The sequence below is a fragment of the Mirounga leonina genome, unplaced genomic scaffold, assembly GCF_011800145.1.
Source record: "Mirounga leonina isolate KUSES-001 unplaced genomic scaffold, KU_Mleo_1.0 Mir_154, whole genome shotgun sequence".
In the NCBI taxonomy this organism is placed as follows: Eukaryota; Metazoa; Chordata; class Mammalia; order Carnivora; family Phocidae; genus Mirounga; species Mirounga leonina.
In genome coordinates this window covers 47904481-47917646 of record NW_023270389.1, presented here as the reverse complement: position 1 = coordinate 47917646, position 13166 = coordinate 47904481, and the positions used below count along the sequence as shown (strand labels likewise).

Genomic DNA, 13166 nt, shown 5'->3' with positions numbered 1-13166 from the left:
GCGCGCCACGGACACCAGTCCCCCCGCGGCAGTTGGGCTTGTGGGGCAGAAGAACGGCTGGCGCGGCGCGCGCGGCGAAGACCCCGCCGGTCGCGGCGCTGGGGGCACGCGCAAGCGCGCTCGTTTGGTGCGCGCGCTCACGCGGCTCCGCCCCGCCCTCCCTGCGCGCGCCCGCCAGGTCCGCTCTCCTCCCCCACCCCCCGGCGCGGACGGGGTGGATCCAGCTCACTCCCCTCCCCCGAGCGGCGGCGGCAGCGGCGGCGGCGGCGGGCGCTGAATGAGAGACGCCGATTGCTCGGGTCGCCGGGCGCTAGCCTAGGCGGCGGCGGCAGCGGTGACGAAGCCTGAAGCCGGCGTCGTCTTTCCATCCTTCGAGGCGACGGCCGCAGCTGCACAGGTCGGTGCACTGGCCGTGGGCCCGGTGCCGAGCCTCGGCGGGCGGTGCGGGGGAGGGAAGGTGGGTGCGCTGCGCCCCCCGGGCGGCGCGGAGCCGCAGCGGCGGCGGCGCGGGGAATGGCGGCGGCTCCGGGGCTGCGGTGTGGAGCTCCTGGCCGCGGGCCCCGGGGCTGATCGCCCTCGGCACGGAGAGGGAGCTGCGGGGCTCGGGCTGAAGGAGGAGGGCGCTGGGGGCCCGGGGCCGCGTCTCCCTCGGCGGCTCGCTCTCGGAGGCTGGAGGCGGCCGTGCGGTCCCCGCTCCCGGTCTCTGTGCCGAGGCCCGGGGCGCGGCGGCCCCGTGAGGCCGCCTCGCTCTCCCTCTTGGGTGGCGGAAGCCCCTGGCCTCGGCCCGCGCTGCCCTGGCGCCCGGCTGCGCCTCAGCCTCCCTTCAGGTGAGCGGGAGTCCGGACCGCGGCGCGGGGACCGCGGAGTCGGGCCACACCCCCTCCCCTGGCCCTGGCGCTGCGCCCCAGAAGCCGGCAGCAGAGCCGGCCGCCCGCGAACCCGCGCCCGCGGTCAGGGTGACCTGTTGCGGAGCGGCCCGCAGCTCGGGTCGCCCGCCAGCCCGGGACGGGGAGAGGCTGGTCCTGAGCTGGCCTCGGGCCGGGCGCGCGGCGGGGTGCGGGGCCGGGGGCGCGGCCCGAGGTCCGGTTGCTGTACGGCTAGGACCGGGCGTGCTGAGAAAAAGAGAGATTCCGGACGGATCTGATCAAACACTTGCAAAGATATCCGGAATTCCATTGCAGAATCGGATGAGGTCGGCTCATAAACACTGTGCTTTGGAGGTGATTTGGCAGAAACCCGAGCCAAGTGTGAGGAGCTAATATTTGGAAAATAGCCGTAAACCGGTGCGGAGCTAAATTATCCTCCCACCTGCCCCCTTCGGAGCTCTTTTCCTGTAGCTGTGTGTTGTGCAGACGCAGGCCAGTTTCAGTGTACGTGGGCGTGTTTGGGAAGAAGCTGCGAGCTGATAGGAGGTACCTTAGTACAAATGTTAATTTGTTTGAACTGGGAGGGGTAAGGGAGGAGGAAGAAAGGGCACTGATGTTAACTGTGGGGGAGGGGCAGTGGAAACACCAAATTTCTGTTTAAGAGAGCGCTAAAGAGGAGTGTCTAATACCCGGTGTTTAAGACCGTAAAGTGGGGAACACAGGCAGCAATTAATTGTGTTTTATCTTTTATGTTCCCTGGATTCCCCCCTCCCCCCCAACACTGTAGTTGTTACAGAGAGCCTTGTTTTCGTACCGGTGTTTATGAATTGATTTTGTTGTATTTTTGTATTCACTGTCAGATCGACTCTTGTTTAAGTTTCTTTGAAGATGACCATCAGAATCTTGGGAAACTTTTCGACCCATGCACTCACAGATCATAGCTTGCTAGCCATAAAGCCTGTTCCACCCAGATAATTATGCTTGTGCAAGTTGGGTAGAATCATAAATATATTACTGTACTGTTACTGCTGAATATCTTACTGTAGACTTTAGAATTATGAAGGAACTTATCCAAACAGTATTATTTTAATAAAAATAACTTCTCTAATTCAAGCTTTGTGAGTATAAAGTTTATCATCTAGCTTAAAAATTTTGGAAAATAACTTATTAGCTTAAAGATTAAATGTAAGGATGTTAGACGCCTTCTTGCATAAATAATTTCAGTGAAATTAATTTAGTCTGAACTTGACATTTTCCCCTTTTTAAAATTCAGTATAAAAATTTTTAAATAGTAAGATCTACCTTTTTTTTCCATTTTATTTCACCTTTAATTAAGGAGTTTGAATTTTTAAAATATTCTGTGTGGGACTCTGGAAATAACTTCACTTTGCCTAAATTATTCCATATTGCAACAGAACTTTAAAGATAGTGTTTGGTTTATCAAGATTGCAGCATGCTTTTCTGATATATGTGTATATTTTCATGTCAGAAAGAACACACCAAAATTTCTTGAGAAAAAATACAACTTAAAAACTGGCTTTGTGAATCTTTTACTTTGTGTATTACACACCAGTAATAAGAGTTGTGTTTTCAAATACCTAGTATGTGTCTTTTTCAGTTTATTATGTCATTACAATTGAGACTGTGGTAGTTTGTACTGAGTGATGGATGTATAAGTGAAAATGTTCTGTTGCAACTTAAAACACTTAAGCTTTAGTTCACTCACTCCCTCATTCATTCATTCCACACATATTTATTGAGTATATATTTGATGCCACGTAGGTGCCTCGGTATTGGGGATATAACAGAAAAAGACAGGTCTGTGCTCCGGTGGAGTTTAAAGACTAAGTGGGCAAATAGTCTGCTACTCGTCAGATAATGCTGTTTGTTCAATGTTAGTTTAAAAGTTTAAGAAGTAAAAACTCCTGTGATGAGTTTTGGTTAAGGATATTGTTTGTGTTTTTCCTTCTAAGTATAGTGGGAATTATTACTGAGTGAACAAAGGCATTAAGATAGTTGTTTAAAAAATATGCTGGTGTTTATATACATTGGGTATCTGGTTCCCAACTATAACCAAAAATAAACGTTCTACCTGAAGTCAGATGATGCAGTTTACATGCGGTTAAACAACTGTAGTCTTTTGGTTTGTATGGTTAAATACTTGCTAAAAATATTCTCTCTCTGCACTTGTTTATGAGGGAGTCTAATTTTTTTTTTTAAGTCTAGATTTTTAAAATATATGCCTTTTCTTGGGACGCCTGGGTGGCTTAGTCGGTTGAGCATCTGCCTTCAGCTCAGGTCATGATCCCAGGGTGCTGGGATGAAGTCCTGCCTTGGGCTTCCTGGGCAGAGAACCTGCTTCTCCGAGAACTCTGCCTGCCACTCCCCCTGCTTGTGCTCTCTCTGACAAATAAATAATAAAATCTTTTTAAAAAATCTTTTCTTTTTCTGGCTGTGTGTGTGTGAGTGGACCAGTGTCCCACTGTTCTTCCATAGAATCTGATAGCCATTATTGCTAAAATCAGAAACATTTGAAAGTGATAGTTTCCCTTTTTGTTTAAAATATGACTATTGGTGTAGTTCTTTGCAGATCACAAAGCTTTTTAATATGTATTACGGATACTTAAATATATGGGTACTTCTTATTGACAGGACTGCTAATTCTGTTTTGTTTTTTTAAGATTTATTTATCTTAAATAAATAAATTTAAGGGGGGGAGGGGCAGAGGGAGAGGGAGGAGAGAGAATCCCAGGCAGACTCTCGCCAAGTGGAGCCCTCCTGGGGTTCATTCCCAGGACCCAGCGATCATGACCCCAGCCAAAATTAAGAGTTGGATGCTTAACTGACTGAGCCACCCAGGCGCCCCCAGGACTGCCAACTTTATAGGCATTATTATCTCTATTTTAGATGTTGAAGCACAATGCTAGTGAGCAGTCAACCCAAAGCCGAGTTGTAGCTGTTCCTATACTGCAGTGCTCCATCTTGGGAGTGTAGGGCTTGGTGGGGAAAGCATCAACATGTAGTGCTACAGTTAAGTGTACAGTAGTTACTGCTCTTTTCCAGAAATTTCTAAACTTTTAAACTTTAAACCCTACTCTTAATTGAAATATAGTTAGTTTAATTTACTTTCTTTTTGTGAGTTAAACTTTAAAATCTATTTAATATCTAAAAGTATCACTGTTACAGGATTTCTTCTCTTGGTGCCTGCGGTTCTTGGTCATGCCACTTGGAAGAATGAAGAGGTAGACCAGAGGAAGGGTGGTGGGCAGCAGAGTTTATTGAGTGATACTACAAAGCTCCGGAAGAGGAAGGGGACCCAAGAGGGTTGCCGATTTGGCTTTTAGATGTGTAGGGGTTTTTTGTTTTTTGAGCGTGCGAGAGAGAGAGAGAGAGATCACGAACGGGGGGGAGGGATAGAGGGAGAAGCAGACTCTGCTCAAGCAGGGAGCCCGATGCGGGATTCGACGGGGAACTCCATCCCAGGACCCTGGGATCATGACCTGAGCCAAAGGCAGATGCTTAACCTACTGAGCCACCCAGGCGCACCTCGATCTAGGGGCTTTTATGGGGTTGTTGGTGGACTGTTTCAATCTAACCCTCCATGCGCTTGTCATCCAATCAGGTGTTTGTCATTACCTATCAGTGGGAGAGGGTGGTGGGCTCCTTATAAAATCCTTTTAAGGGTGGTTTCCTCTTGGGGGGGATTGTTCCTGCCTGCCTTTCTTCTGTCATTATTACTTTTTTTGCTATATAAAAAAGACACATAGTTTTGATATACTTTTAATGGTATAAGTGTTTTGAGAATAAGATGTATTAAAATCAGCCTTATTTTTTGAATATGAGGTTTTATTGTATAACAACCATATTTGAAATAAAATTATCCCTTCAGTCTTAATATTATATTTTTTTTACTTAATTTTCAGTGAAAAGATAATTCAAAGAGGTTGAAACTCTACCTCAGCCTGAGTGAGGTTCCTTGGAGAGGAAAATGAATGTTTTGCATTACTCTGTAAATTGTTTCTTTAAATGCATCTTATTCCCAATGGTTTAGCGTTCAACCTTAGTGAGAGAATGAAGATCGGATGTGATAAATTTTGGTAACTTGGAATTAATCTGGAATCTTTCTTGATTAATGTGTTGAGCTTTTGATTTGGGAAGACTTTTAACTACATAGTTAAAATATAAACATCTTCATATTCTATGGGAAGAAAAAAGTTTGAGTATAAATTTATGCAATAACTTTAATAAGTAATGGCTAGCTGTGGATATGGGAAGAGTATAGGTAGCAGTGTTTCTGTGACTTAGGTTGAGGGTGCCTAGCTATTTATGTGCCACTAAGAACTTGTGGTACGTACGGGCTCTTGAATGATACGTTGCTTTGGAGTATGAGAGGCTTAAAATGAAGCTCTCACCTTGAACTTAATTGATACCCTCCTGTAATCATACTTTCATGACTTTTTCTCAAAACACATTTTCATTTTTAGGTTGATTTCCTTTTTGCTGATTCTTGGAAAGAGCCTTTTCTGAAAACCCCACCTAAATAACATCCTTACCACACTCTACCCTTACCTTTATTTTTCTTCACAACATTAATTTAGCTGACATTATAGCATACATTAACTTGTTTATTATTTTCTTCCCTCTGGATGTAAGCTTCATGAGGGCAAGAACTTAGTTTTCTTCACTGTTGTATTCCTAGCACCTAGAAAAGTACCTAGCACATAGTCAATAATACCTAGGTAATATTTGTGGGGTGAGTGAATTAATTGACCTTAAGTGACACAAAAACCATTATTTTTGTTTTGTTTTAAAAACAAACACATTAATTGTGTTAATTGTACAACTGTGCAGTTAAGAAAATTGTACTATAGGACTTAAAATGAAAAACACCATCCCCTGCCTCATCTTGGTATAATTTTTCCTCTTATGTTCTGCTCTCAGAGCAACATTTTTGATACTTACAGCTGTTTTTTCTGGTGTTTACTCCCATATTTTGAAATACTATTTGTTTTCCAATTTTAGATATTATCTTCTGGCTTGCTACTGTGGAGGATGAGTTTGTGCTTTAGGATTCTTAGGGCACCTTGAACATCCTCTCCTTTTATCTCCCAGTATATCATGCTTTTGGTTAAATCAGTATTCATTTTTCACATTATTATGACCTTGTAATATGTTCACCATTGAACTTTGCAGTGTACTGTGATTATATTTCTTGTAGTTAAAATTTTTTCTTCTTTTTAAATTTTTGCTTAGGTTCCCATTTGTGTCTCTCTTGCTCGCTCGCTCTCTTTTTTTTTTCTAGAAGCTGTCCCAGTATGTTTAAGCACATCAGATAATTGATTGTTCAGTTTTTTAAAAATTGGGAAAAACCCTAGGTGTTTCTGTGCTTTTGCTCAAATCTACACTGTGGCTCTCCACTTCTGCCACCCAGGTTTAGCCTGTGATTTGCCTTCAGGATTCTGAGAGTTCTCTTTGTCTTTTGCCTGTGTCAGAGCCTGTGGTCTCCGGATCCATGCCTTCCTCTTTCTCCATTTATACCTCTTTTGGTGAAATGCATCTCTCTGTAACTTTCAAGAGAGAGAATGTATGAGGAGGTGAAATTTTTGAGATGTTCGTATTACTGAAGATTGCTTCCATGCTAATACCTAGTTAATAATTTGACTGGTCTGGGTATAGCATTCTAAGGTAGAATAATGTTCCCTCAAGATTTAAGGGATTGCACTATAATTTCTAGTTTCAAGTAGTTGTTCCAGAGTCTTTTGCCATTCAGTCTTCATCCTTTATAGGTGACCTCTCCCTGTTAAGATCCTTTTTTTTTGGGGGGGGGGGGTCATGAGTATATCTGATATGTCCTTGATGTTGTATGTGTCTTGTGTGGATCTTACTTTATTTCTTGTGCATGGAACTTAATGGGCCCTTGCAACCAGCGCTGCCCATATTAGATGAGAGGAGAGATGATCTACAGGGGTCAGCAAAGTTTTCTTCAAAGGGGTACATAGTAAGTATTTTAGGCTTTGTGGGCAAAACAGTCTCTGTTACTAATACTCAGCTTTACTTCTATAGCCTGAAAGCAGCCATAGATAGCATTGGCATGGTTTGCTGACTCCTGATCTGTGTGCACAGGTGGAAGGATTAGCCTTTGCTTTAATAGGAGTAGGGAGAGTTTATCTATAGAAACAGGAGAGAAGATGGAATACAGTTGACCCGTGAACCCTTGAACAACCCTTGAACAACACAGGGACTAGGGGCGCCAACTTCTGTGCCGTCAAAAATTCATATATGACCTTTGACTTCTCCAAAACTTTACTTAATAGCCTACTGTTGACAGGAAACCTTACTGATAATATAAACAGCCAGTTAACACATATTTTGTATATTGCTATGAATTATGTATGCCTTCTTACAATAAAGTAAGCTACACAAAAGAAAATGTTACTAAGAAAATGATAAGAGAAAATACATTTACAGTACTGTACTGTGTTTATTGAAAAAAAATCCACATATAAGTGGACCCGTGCAGTCAACCTTGTGTTGTTCAAGGGTAGCTGTATATAGACACAGACATGATGGTGGTGGTTTGGGCAAATTTTCACCTAAGGTTTTCTGTTTGCTTTAGTGTATGGGAAGCAGGGTCACTGGTTGAGAATAAGGAAAAATAGGAGTGTGTATCAGGGGTTTGAGAAGAGGGAAAAATACATGATGTAGTCCTCTATCAAAGAGTGGAAAAGAGAACAGAACAGAATGGGGAAATACAGTGTGATTGCCGGGCAGCAGCATGAAGGGCTCACTTGAATGTCATGTTCCTGACTTTTGATAGGAATACCTCTAAGATCTCATCATTAAGTATGATTATCTTACCATAGGTTTTTTTTTTTTAATTTAGACAGGGTTATTTTATTAATCTCATCAGAAGTATTTTCATATGTAATATGTACATATATGTATATATATTTTAATGCATACAAACTTAGCCTGTATAATGCTTGTATCTAGAGAAATGCCAAAAGAAAATACTATCATTTTTTCCCCAAGTGCAAATTTTGATTTAAGAATCATTCATTTATTTATTCATTTAAAAAAGTCTTGGGGGCTCCTGGGTGGCTCAGTGGGTTAAGCTCCTGCCTTCACCTCAGGTCCTGGGATCAAGCCTGCTCAGGGGGAATCTGCTTCTCCCTCTCTCCCTGCTGCTCCCCCCTGCTTGTGCTTTCTCTCACTCTCTCTCCCCCGCTCGCTGTCAAATAAAAAAAAAAACCGTCTTGGAGCAGGGCGCTTGGCTGGCACAGTTGGTTGAGCCTCCGACTCTTGGTTTCGGCTCAGGTCATGATCTCAGGGTCGTGGGGCTCCGTGCTTAGCAAGGAGTCTGCTTCAGATTCTCTCTCTCTCTCTCTCTCAAGTAAATAAATAAATCTTAGAAAATGCTCCACAATGGGGCACCTGGGTGGCTCAGTTGGTTAAGCGTCTGCCTTCCTCTGGGGTCATGATCCCAGGGTCCTGGGATCGAGCCTGCCTCGGGCTCCCTGCTCAGCGGGGAGTCCGCTTCTCCCTGTGTCTCTCCCCCTGCTCACACTCTGTCTCTCACTTTCTCTCAAATAAGTAAAATCTTTAAAAAAAAGAAAGAAAATGCTCCATGACTTTTTTTTTTTAATGTGCAGGAATAATTCTTGGTGCTGGGGATACAGCCATAAACAAAAAGATAAAAAGTTTGCCTTCATATACATTTATATTTTAACTAACTAACATATAATACAATTAAAATATACACACAAAAACAACAAGTAAGGAACATTTATAATGTGATGTTTTGTGAAAGAATTTCCCCATTCAGTTAATTAACACACCCGTTACCTCACATTTACTTTTTTTTTTTTTTTTTTGGTGAGAACATTTAAGTTCTACCTTCTTAGCAAATTTCAATTATACAGTACACTGTTATCAGTTGTCATTACCATGTTATACATTAGATCCTCAGATCTTACTCATTTTATAATTTAAAGTTTGTACTGTTTACCAACCTCTCCTATTTCCTCTACCTTACTATAAATATTTGATGGGTAACTGTAAAAGATTAAGAAATGCCTTGTAGTCTTGGTTTTGCAAGAATTTTTTTCTTTTACTGTCATAAATAAGTATTGAATTTTATGAAGTGTTTTTTTTTGTGTTGGTAGAGATAATCATGTATATTTTCTCCATTAATCTAAAAGGATGTATTAGATGTATTACATTATTAGATTATCTCCTGTTTGCATTATTGGGTCCAGTCCTACTAAGCTATGTTGCATTTATCTCTCCACACACACAATGCTGAACTTGGTTTGCCATTGTCTTAGAGTTTTTTAAAATCCACATTTATCAGTAAATTTATCAGAGATTTCTATGTATGTATTTTGGCTTCGAAGTTATGCTGACTTCATAAAATGAGTTATGGAGCTTTCCTTTTCTATTCCCTGAAATAGTTTTGTAACAGATTATGTGCTTCTTGAAGGGGCTATAGATGTACTATGAAAGGTGAAAAATAAAGTTTCTAGAGAAAACATGGAAAAATACCCATGTGACCGTTTGGTAGGCAAAGATTTTTTTTTACACGGGACATAGTAAGTGCTAACCAGATAAGACAGATAAATTGTTCTTCATTAAATAAGAACTTCTGTTCATCAAAGGATACTATTAAGAGAGCAAATAGGCAAGTTGACACCCTGGTAAAAGTGTCTGCATTACTTAGACCTGACAGAGGACTTGTATCTAGAGTATATAAAAAATATGTGTCAAAACAAAACAATAAAAATACCAGGAACCCATTTTTGAAACAAATGGGTTCCTGAGCAAAACACTGGAACAGGTATTTATAAAGTGAGTTGTTCAGATGGCTAAGGTGAAAAGGTACTCACACATAATTTTTAGAGAACTACAGATTAAAATATGTGATACCACTGTATACCCACCTGAATGGTGTTGATGGAAAAAGTCTGAAACTACTAGGTGTTGACAAGAATTTAGAGCATTTGGAACTCAGACTGTCTATCAGGTGGGTTTGAAAATTGGTAAAATCACTTTTGAAAATTCTTTAGTATCATCTACGAATGTTATACACATGTATGCCCTGTGATCCAGCGATTTCACTTCTTGTTTTAGACTCAATAGAAATCAATATATATGCACATCAGAAGACTTTTTTTTTTTTTAAGAAAATATAGGGGTAGATTTTCATGACCTTGGAATAGGCAAAGCATTCCTAGATATGATACCAAAAGCAGGAGCAACAAAACAAAAATAAGGTAAATTGGAGTTCATCAAAATTTTAAACTTTTGCCTCAAAGGACACCATCAAGAAAGTAGAAAGACAACCCACAGAATGGGAGAAGATATCTACAAATCATATATCTGATAAAAGACTTGTATTCAGAATATACTCATTAATAAAAAGACAAATAACCTAATTTTAAAATAGAGGATCTGGGGGTACCTGGGTGGCACAGTCGGTTAAGCATCCAACTCTTGGTGTCGGCTCAGGTCCTGATCTTGGTGTCCTGAGATCAAGCCCTGTGTTGGGCTCCACACTCGGCATGGAGTCAGTTTGAGGTTTGTTCTCCCTCTCCTTCTACCCCTCCTGCTTGTGTGTGCGCGCGCTCTCTCTCTCTCTCTCTCAAATCTTAGAGGATCTGAATTGACATTTTTTGAAAGAAGAAATGCAATAAGTACATGAAAAGATGCTTGATACTGTTAGCTATCAGGGAAATGAAACAAAAACCACAATGAGATACCACTTCACACCACTGGAATGACTAGAATCAAAAAGTTATATAATAAGAGGGGGGCCTGGGTGGCTCAGTCAGTTAAGCGTCTGCCTTTGGCTCAGGTCATATCCCAGGGTTCTGGGATCAAGCCCCACTTCAGGCTCTCTACTTAGCGGGGAGTCTGCTTCTCCCTCCCCTGCCACTCCCCCTGCTTGTATTCGCTCTCTCTCTTTGACAAATAAATAAATAAAATCTTAAACAAAAAGTTAGATAATAACAAATGTAGGCAAGGATGTTAACAAATTGGAACCTTCATACACTGATAGGAATGTAAATTGATATAGCTACTTTGGATGACAGTATGACAGTTCTTCATATTATTTAACATAGAATTATCATATGACCAGCAATTTCTCTCCTAGGGATATACCCAAGAGAAGTGAAAACATGTCCCTGAAAAAAATGTACGTGAATGTTTAAAGCAGCATTATTCATTATAGGCAAGAAGTAGAAATAACCCAAATGTTTATAAACCAACAAATGAATAAACAGGATGTGATGTGTCCATGCAGTGGATTAGTATTCAGTGGTTAAAAGGAGTAGGTACTGATACATGCTACAACATCAGTGAACCTTGAAAATATTATGCTAGGTGAAAGCAGCAGTCAGAAAATGCCACATGTAATATGACTCCATTCATATGAAATGTCCAGAAGGGAGAAATCTGTAGAGACCATAGATTAGTGGTTGCTTAGGGCTGGTGGGGAGGGCAGTGGTGGGAGCTAAAGGACACGGAGTCTCTTTCTGAGGTGGTGAAAATGTTCTAAAATTGAGTGGTGATGGTTGTACATACCATTGAATTTTACACTTTATTTTTTAAAGTTTTAATTCCAGTATTGTTAACATACAGTGTCATATTAGTTTTGGGTGTACAGTATAGTGATTCAGCAATTCTCTGCATTAGTCCATGCTCATCGTGATGACTGTACTCTTAATCTCCTGAATTACACACTTGAAATCGGTGAGTTGTATGGTATGTGAGTTATATCTTAATAAAGCTGTTAAAAAAATAAGGCATGGCAAAAATAATCAGTGATGTGAGGACATGCCATCATATTTGAGAAAAGCAGGATGCAGAAGAATATATAAAGTATCTCATTTTTGGGGCGCCTGGGTGGCTCAGTTGTTAAGCAGCTGCCTTCGGCTCAGGTCATGATCCCGGGATCCTGGGATCGAGCCCCGCATTGGGCTCCCTGCTCGGCAGGAAGCCTGCTTCTCCCTCTCCCACTCCACCTGTTTGTGTTCCTGCTCTCGCTCGCTCTCTCTCTGTCAAATAAATACATAAAATCTTTTAAAAAAGTATCTTTTTTTTTTTTAAAAGATTTTATGTATTTATTTGACAGAGACACAGCGAGAGAGGAAACATAAGCAGGGGGAGTGGGAGAGGGAGAAGCAGGCTTCCTGCAGAGCAGGGAGCCCGATGTGGGACTCGATCCCAGAACCCTGGGATCATGACCTGAGCTGAAGGCAGACGCTTAATGACTGAGCCACCCAGGCGCCCCAAAAGTATCTCATTTTTATAAAACAACAAAAACCTAATAATGTATGTGTGCGTTTGTGTGTAAGTGATCTAGGTGATCTGGTAAGGGTGGAAAAATGTTGCACACTAGATATAAAGGTTTCTTACTAGTTGGGTTAAGGTAAGGAGGAGAGGGAGAGAAAAGGAAAAAATAACTGAAAGGAAAAGGGATTGATTTAGAGAAAAAACAGCATATGTACATAATCTCAGGTATGTAGAACATAAATCTTAAAATGAAAATGGTAGTTCTATATGTGGTGAGATACCACATTTTTTTCTTACATTTTTCTGGGTTGTCTGATCCTTTTGATTTTATTTATTTGGGAGAAAGATTACAAGCAGGTGGGGAGGGGTAGAGGGAGAAGCAAACTCCCTGCTGAGCAGGGAGCCCTATGCGGGACTTGATCCCAGGACCCTGCGATCATGACCTGAGCCGAAGGCAGATGCTTAACTGACTGATCCACCCAGGCTTCCTCCTTTTTATTTTATTAATAGAAATGTCTAAAACTAAATTAGGAGACAGTGCAAATAAAATAAGTTAGGAAATCTGACAAAACATAGCAGCTTTTTTTCATAACTCCCAATGAGACACAATCGAAATGTCCCTCCACAACAAAATGCACAAATAATATGTACTGTGCTTTACATTGGAATACTACACATCAGTGAACAAGAAGGAACTACTGCTCTTCCTAGGAAGTATGGGTAAGTATTAAACAAAATGTTGAGCAGAAGAAGGCAGACACAGAGTATATACTGTATGATTCTTTTATTTTGAAGTTCAGGAAAGGTCAAACTCACCTGTGTTGATAAAGTCTGGGTAGAGTTTAGGGATTGGGACTAGAGGAGCAAGACTTCAAGAGTACTAGAAAAGTCTTAAGTCCATATGTTCATATGATTGGTAGTTACATACATGGGTGGCTACATAGTAAAAATTTGTTGAACAGTATACCTTACATAAGTGTACATTTCAGTATTTTAAAACTCAAT

At 41.5% G+C, this 13166-nt stretch overlaps 1 protein-coding gene across 2 annotated transcripts in view; it reads left to right on the top strand.

Annotated features, from left to right (window-relative positions):
- The first annotated feature begins 251 nt into the window (after positions 1–251).
- RALGPS2 (Ral GEF with PH domain and SH3 binding motif 2) overlaps positions 252–13166 on the top strand; it is a 156087-nt gene continuing 143172 nt past the window's right edge. For both annotated transcript variants that reach the window (XM_035010709.1, XM_035010710.1), the window contains exon 1: positions 252–397. The gene's annotated coding sequence lies outside the window, so the exon portion shown is untranslated. The remainder of the gene's footprint in view (positions 398–13166) is intronic.